Source organism: Macaca mulatta, chromosome 8 (assembly GCF_049350105.2).
Source record: "Macaca mulatta isolate MMU2019108-1 chromosome 8, T2T-MMU8v2.0, whole genome shotgun sequence".
In the NCBI taxonomy this organism is placed as follows: domain Eukaryota; kingdom Metazoa; phylum Chordata; class Mammalia; order Primates; family Cercopithecidae; genus Macaca; species Macaca mulatta.
In genome coordinates, this window is record NC_133413.1 from 133,166,181 (window position 1) to 133,174,327 (window position 8,147).

Sequence of the window (8,147 nt, forward strand, 5' to 3'; positions counted from 1 at the left end):
AAGGTCATAGATCAAGCAACTCCAGGAGCCTGGTTTCCCTCCAGTCATAAAGGAGCCCATCTGGGACACGTGGATCTCTGAAAACACGCGGGCTCTTCCCATGAGAAAACACAACCCACAGTCAGAAAAGGATGTCAAATATTTTTTTTTCCTCAGTAAATTTCTCTATCTCCAAATTTTAATCATTGAACTAGGGCAACCTGCTGGTTTATGTTGCTTGAAGGCTGATTAAAATGATTTGATTCTATGAAGTTACCAGTAGATTTTAAAAGGAAAAAACTGCAATATTTCTACTAGGCTTTCTAATTTCTGGTCCTTTCCTTAGGCCCTTTGGAGATCTTATTTCAGTTCTCCTTTGAGGAGTGACTATCCTTTGAGGAGGGAATACAGGATATGCATAAGGAAAGGAGGAGACTGCATGGAGGATCTTTCCATTCACTGGGAACTTTTTCCCTGGTTTGAGGACAGGAGGAGGAGGAGGGCCTCCTGCCCATCTGTGGTTTTTCTCTCTTACAATAGGATTAGAGGAACTTTCATCACTTCTAGTACCTCTGTCTACTCCCTTGACAGCTGCCCCCTAAGAGAAGGAGGCAAGCTCCTGTAACCTACCGGAGCCTGGAATGGTCATCAGACTGTTTTACTTGCAGGTGGAGCTACCGCACCACTTCACTTTCTGCATCTGCACACACAGCCCTCTTCCCAAAGGAAGCCTTCTCTCTGTGCCTTATTCTCTGTCCATTACTGGGTTTCTCATGCAACTTGGCCATCCTTACCCATGAAGCTGGTTGGGTAAGTGGACTTAGACATGGCACTGCATGGCCAGCCAGTCTAGACTTGAGGGAACAGAGAAAAGGTGGCCCCATTTTCTTCAGATCTAAGGCTCTGATCTACTATCCAGCTTTTATCCAAAAAGACCTTCATTTGGGGGTTTTATGGTACTGGCAAATCGTTGTGAAAGCTCATACTTTGTTCTTCATTTGACTGCTATTCCTTATACACAACTTGGCCAGGAACCTATGGGGTAGCAGAGATGAGTGGGAGGATTTACTGTCATCCTGACCAACCTTTAAATCTGGACACCTGCTACATGCCTGGCATTGTGTGGATGTTGAATACACAAGGAAGACACTGCCCTTGCCCTTGAGGAACTCATAGCCTATGGGAGAAGGCGGAAATTAAGCAAATAAGTGTGACAATAGGTACAATATAGTGTGATAAATACTATAATACAAGAATGTACAAAGTGCCAGGAGAACACAGAGAAGGAGAAAACTCATTCAGCTGCGACAGAGGGATTGGAAAAGAGCCTGGGAAGGCTTCAAACAGGAAGTGACATTTAAGCTCCATCTTAAAGAGTAAACAAGAGAGAAGCAAGACAAGGAGATTCCAAGCAGAAGAGACAATATGTACAAAAAAAAAAAAAAAATGGAGGCAGAGCTCTGGGTGCACTTTACAGGAGGGTAAGGCATACACTAGGGGGTCATAGTGATTTTCTTATTATATTAATCTGTATAAGCTCTTTATAAATTGAAGCAGTCGTTCCTTTGTATATTGGTGTTGTTAATCAGAGACTTTATCTGCAGTAGTGTATGGAGGAGGTTACAGTGGGGAAAGCCTGGAGAGAAGGCTATTGGTCCTCTTGGAAGCAATGTAGAACTGGAGCAGGTAGGGGCAGCAAGGGTGCATGCCAAGTGAAGGTGCAAAAGTGGAAGTCAAACCAGAAGGTGAATCTACTGCATCTTAGTGGAGTGTTCTTTGTTCTACCTCATACAGGGTGCAGCCTGGAAGGGGCCGCGGGCAATGAAAGGATTGGCTGCCTATGGAGTTTTTAGGGGAGAGATATGGACATTTAAAAAAGAAATATCTCCATCATTTCCATAAAGCCCTACTCTTCTGGTGGGATTCCACTTACTCAAATTTCAGTTGAGAAAGCCCTTGGTAACCAGAAAATTAGTCAATTTTTTATTATGTGCTGGACCATTAACAGGGGCTTCAGGGAGAAGATGGGATTGAATTTGGTCTTGAAGAACGTAGGATTGGGGTGCGTGGGGAAGAGATGAGCATAGCAATCCCAAGAGGAGATTCCTTCATGCTTCTACTAACCACTGTCTCAGCTTAGCACCCTTTCTTAGATAAGTCGTTTTTGGTTTCAAGTTAACAAAAATCAACTGAGTCTAGCTCAGTGAAAAGAGGAGGAAGTGTGGGAGAGATAATGGGTGTCTCACAAACTCTCACTTCTGTTCCAACCACTTGCAAAGACTTTGCTCAAGGTCTCCCTCTTTCAATCCTAGTTCTCAGAAACAGATCTGATTGGTCCACCTGGAGTCACAGGTTCAATCCCAGCCAGTCAACTCTTACTAAAGGTCTGGATCTCATGGAATCAACCTTGCTGCTTAGAGCGCCCCCCCACCATAAAAAAAAAAAAGTCAGCATAAGCAAATTCACTGTAACCAAATTCAGTTATTTCAGGAGAGAGAATACATCCTTGGGGTTCCTTCTGTCCTAGAGTTAAAGATGCAGCTGAAACTTATGACCAATTAGAAACCTTAATTTGGCATGGAAAATAGGGTTGCCAGAATCAGCAAATAAAAATACCAGATGCCCAATAAAATTTGAATACTTAACCTAAAAGTGCTTAGTAAAAGTATGTTCTATGCAATATTCGAGACATACTAAAAAATTCTTCATTGTTTATATGAAATTCAAATTTAACTGGGCATCCTGCATTTTATCTGCCAACCCTAGTGGAAAGGCGATACTTTTGCAGGACTCTGAATTCTTGACATTTCCAAAATAATGATCACAACTCTGGGAATGTAAATGCCTGAGACAGATGTAGGGGTTTGCAATATGCCAAATTGAGGACACCGAGAGTGAAGCTGGCACCCTGAGAGCGAGAGGTGGATCTGCATAATTATCTGTGAATTAAATTGCTTTGTTGCAGAGAGTCAGCTTATTAAATGTGCATTTCAATTTTGGAGTGGTTGGCTGAAGAATTTGAGTATCAACAGATGGGAAATCCCTTGCTGCAGCTGCAAACTTTACCTGTCATGCTGGTTCACAGGATCACATGTAAGAAGACATGATTATTATTATTATTATTCTCCCAAGTGTCCTTCTCCGGAGGCTTTGGACAGGGAGCATGAGGCTCCTCTCAGGCAGGCTGGGCTGGGAATGTGGCGAGCCACATAGCCACCTAGATGGGCACATGGCCTTGTTGGCTTATGCTAATCTTCTCATATGACTTGGCTCTTCCTTGTCTGTGAAAACAACACTGTTCTTAGTTTTTAACAAACTTGAGTCCTGGTCCTGCCACTGTCTCTCACAAACTTTATGAGCTGGAGCAAATCACAAAACCTCTCTGAGCCTCAGTTTCTTCAGTTGCTAATTGGGGATAATGTTACCCATCTAACAAGGTCATTGGCTAGAGTCAATGGCTCCCTGCCTATGTAATTGTACCAGTCCCTCAAACTTGCCCTAATCTCTCTCCTCCTATTGTCTGTGTTCCCAAGGTTAGTCATTTTAATAGTGTCCTCCCAGCCACATTAAAAGGCATGCTTTGTTAAGCTCTAACTGTAGAGATTTATTATTCCACTGTCTCCACCTCTGAGCCACCCAGCTTGCTGGCATCAAATCATAAAACAGATCCATGTTAGCCAGCCCCAGCAGGGCTCTCCCTGAGCTCAATCATCCTTTTACTCTTTTCCAACAGGGCCATAGCTCAGAGCTTTTATGGCTAAAACACAATGTGAGGTTTTGTTTGCACATTGCACACATGACCAGGAAGAGGAATAGGTTCATGGGATCTTGCCCTGGGAGCCTTATCTAATCCCTAAGAAAAGAAGTGCTTCAAGAGGAGATGAGAAGACTGCCTTAATGAGGGATTTTCTGAGGCATGGGGGGCCTCGTAGCACTGCTTTGGAGCCTAGGTGACAAAGTGTAACTAAGTGTGTGATAGACACTAAGACACACCAGGATTCAGTTCCCAGTGCTCTTGCACTTGAGTGAGTGAGATGCTGTGTGTCATTCCCATACACTTAATTGCCCATACAAACCCCTCCAAAGTCCTCTTTCCTGGGGAATATCTACAGAGAGGCTGAGCGTTCCAGATGGTGCTGCTCCAGGCCAGTGGAGGCTCTGTGACCCTGGCTTGCAAAGTTGTCACTGAGTTACACAGGATCCACAGCAGGCATTGCAAACCACACACAGATGTAGGTCTGAAAGTGTCATCAGACTAAAGTTTCCAAAATGCACAGTTTACCTTTATTATATTCATTGTGCTCTAAGGTTTTATATTTTATTTCATTTTGCTTTTTTTTATATTCAGGTCAACTCCACTCAGTAGATTTCATGATATGTGCTGGGACTTCAGACTCCCACTCTATGACTCCCACTCTGCTACTCCCTCTAACAGCACTGACCTGCATTCTGCTGGTCACCCTCTGTAATTTCAGATCGGTTTATGTTCAATTGTTCAGTGTCTGCTTGTCCATCAGGCTGTGATCTCCATGAGGGCAAGGACCGGGTCTGTGCTGCTTGCTCCTCAGACCCAGCACTGACACTAAATGAGCCCCCCTAAAACCTTAATGGGCAAGTTAAAAAAAAAAAAAATATATATATATATATATATATATATGATATTGCTGCAGTCTCTGTGAATGTATGAGTTAGGGTTCTCCAGAAAAACAGGAGAGAGAGAGGAGATTACAAGGAACTGACTTATGTGACTATGTAAGCTGAAAAGTCCCAAGATCTGCAGCTGAGAAGCTGGAGATCCGAGAGAGCTGATGATGTAAGTTCCAGTCAAAGGGCAGGAGAAGATCGAAGTCACAGCTCAAGCAGTCAGGCAGGAGGAATTCTCTCTTACCTGGGAGAGGGGTTGGCCTTTTTGTTCTATTCAGGCTTTTAACTGATTGGATGAGGCCTACCCACATTAGGGAGGATGACCTGCTTTACTCAGTCTACCAATGTAAATGTTAAGTTCCTCCAAAACCACCCTCACAGACATACCAAGGATAATGTTTAAACAAATGTCTGGGCACCCTGTGACCCAGTCAAGTTGACTATTAACCATCACAGTGGACAATGTTAAATTTTCTATTATGGACATATCCTGTGGTAGGAAGAATTATGGGCCCCTAAATAGCCACATCCTACTCCCTGGGCCTTGTGAATATGTTACTTTTTATGGCAAAAGAGACTTTGTAGATTGGATTAAGTTAAGGACATTGAGATGGAGACAATATCCTGAATTTTTTGGGTGAGCCCAATGAAATTATATAGATTCTTAAAAGCTGGAGAACCCTTTCTCAGCTGTAATCAGAGGAACTGTGACTATGGAAGAATGGACAATGAAAAGCAATGTGGCTGGCTCTGAAGATGGAGGAATGCCCCTGAGCCAAGGGATGTAGGCAGCCTCTGGAAGCTGGAAAAGGCATGACAACAGCAACAAAAGATTGTCCCCAGAGCCTCCACAAAGGAGGCCCCATCAACACCTTAATTTTATCCCAACAAGACCATATCAGACTTCTACGGAACTATAACATATTAAATCTGTGTTACCATTAAGCTTGTAGAAACTGCTTATGGCAGTGATAGAAAATAATACATATTTATAAGTCTAAATTGTAGCCAATAAATACTGAGCATTTACTGGGTACTTCTCTAAGGGTTCTGCATGTTTTAACTCATTTGATCCATACAACAACTCTATGAAGGCAATGTTACTATTATCTTAATTTTACAGATGAGGGAACTGAGGCACAGAAAGGCTTCATAACCTGTACAAGGTCAGTAAATGGCAAATCCAGAATTTAAACCAAGACGGTCAAGCTCAGAAACCTAGTGCCTCACCACAGGCTGTGCCTCTGCTCTTACAGTGCTAAGAACAGAGGAGACAATGGCAGTGAAAGCCAGTTGTGTTCTTTGGCAGGTTTTTCATTGGAATCCAAATTATTATTTATATTTTACATTATAAATAATATGTTTTATAGTATATATTACTATTACTGGAGTGGGAGCAAGGCGTAAGTACAGAGTAGGAAATCATGACATCTAGGCATTATTTTAAAGTCAGTTACTTCTTCTTTTTTTTCTTTTTTTTTTTTTTTTTTTTTGAGACAGAGTCTCGCTCTTGTCCCCCAGGCTGCTATCTCATCAAGTTCCTCATCCCAGACCTATGATGTCTAAGTCCTTGGCCTGTCTTTAGCCATATCTTTGATGTTTCCTTTCAATAATTTTCCATCCACTGGCCCTGTACGCTGTTCCTTGCTATAAATCCCCACTTGTCCTTCCTGTATTCAGAGTTGAGCCCCATCTTTCTCCCCTATTGCAATAAATAGTCTTGAATAAAATCTTCCTGACTGTTTTAACAAGGGACAAAATAATTTTTTTCCTTAACAGTTAATTTATATCAACTGGGGCTTTTTTTTCTTTTTCTTTTTCTTTTTCTTTTTTTTTAATATGAGGAGGCCCAGACCCCACCTAAGACCAATAGAATCAGAATCTTGGGGATCATTCTAATGTGGACCCAGGGTTGAGAGCCACTGGCCCAGACATTCTGCATAAATCTCCATTGTGATGGGGAATCTGAGAGCTGGGTTGACTTTGAGACTGGACGACCATGTAAATTCTCACCAACTAGATTGATCTTCATTCCTTCCCTATATCAGTGTAGTAGTCCATTTTCATTCTGCTGATGAAGACATACCCAAGACTGGGCAATTTATAAAGAAAAAGAAGTTTCATGGAATCGCAGTCCCACGTGGCTGGGGAGGTCTCACAATCATGGCAGAAGGTGAAAAGCATGACTTACATGGCCACAGGCAAGAGAGGTAATGAGAGCCAAGCAAAAGGAACTTCCCCTTATAAAACCATCAGATCTCATAAGACTTATTCACTACCATGAGAACAGTATGGGGGAAACCACCCCCATGATGCAATTATCTCCCACCAGGTCCCTCCCGCAACACGTGGGAATTATGAGAGCAAAAATTTAAGGTGAGATTTGGATGGGGACACAGCGAAATCATATTTATCAGCCTATCCCCACACTTGAAACAGGCTCCTTCACCCAGCTGCAACAGGCTGCATCTCCTGAAATGCACCATGCTCTGTGTTTCCTTCATACATTTGCTCACACCACCTCCTTTCCCTAGAATGACTGCATACTCCCTACCACATGGGAAAGAATCACTTCTAATTAACACCTCAGTTCAAGCACCCCTTTCTCTAGGTTGTCTTCCCCAATTCTTTCCAAGGATACAGTGATCTCTGTCTCCTTTCTGTCCCCACTGCCTCATCAACAAGACACCATCACATCCTCCTCCATATCACACCTGAGACATTAATTGCCCCTGTGTCCAAATCTGACTGTGTATGGAGCAAACCACTATGCTCAGCTATAGTGAGCATAGCTGAGTTCACTAAAACCAGAAACACAGCTCCCCACCAGATATCCTGGCTAAGGGCACGGTAGGACTTAATATTTATGTGAATGAATTTTCAAACATCACTCATCGAAATTAATACCAACAACATGAGAAGATAATAACAAAAGCTTTCATCAGATGAAATGAATCTTATTATTTCTGCCAGGAAACCGCAAACTTGGGTAAAGCTCTATATTGAACACATAAATTGTTGTTGATATCATCAAATATTAGGAATCCTACAACATGGAGCATTAGGTTTATAGTCCAAAAAAAACCTGAACTATAAATGAACTCAGCAATTTTCTAAATCCATAACTTTGTGAAAGATACTTAATCTCTCTGAGCCTCAGTTTTCTCATCTATAAAATGGGGATTATAACACTTCACTCACTTCCTCCAACAGGTTGTTTTAATCATTAAATAAAATGACTCATAACAAAGCATATTATATTTAACTCCAAAGCCCTCTACAAATGTAAGAATGACTTTTAATATTTTTCCTAATTACTTGTGTTTTTCTTTTTCTTAATTAGTATCAACAGTTTTACATTCGCATGAAACAGATTGAGATGTCCATTCAGGAATAATTAAGAAGAAAGGTTTATTTTAGAAGGACTGTAGGATGTTGTTAGAGGAACCATATACTTTTTTTTCTTTTTTTCTTTTTAAGGAAAGAATATGCAAATTGCTTTTTCTTGCTAAGATTCTTCCATA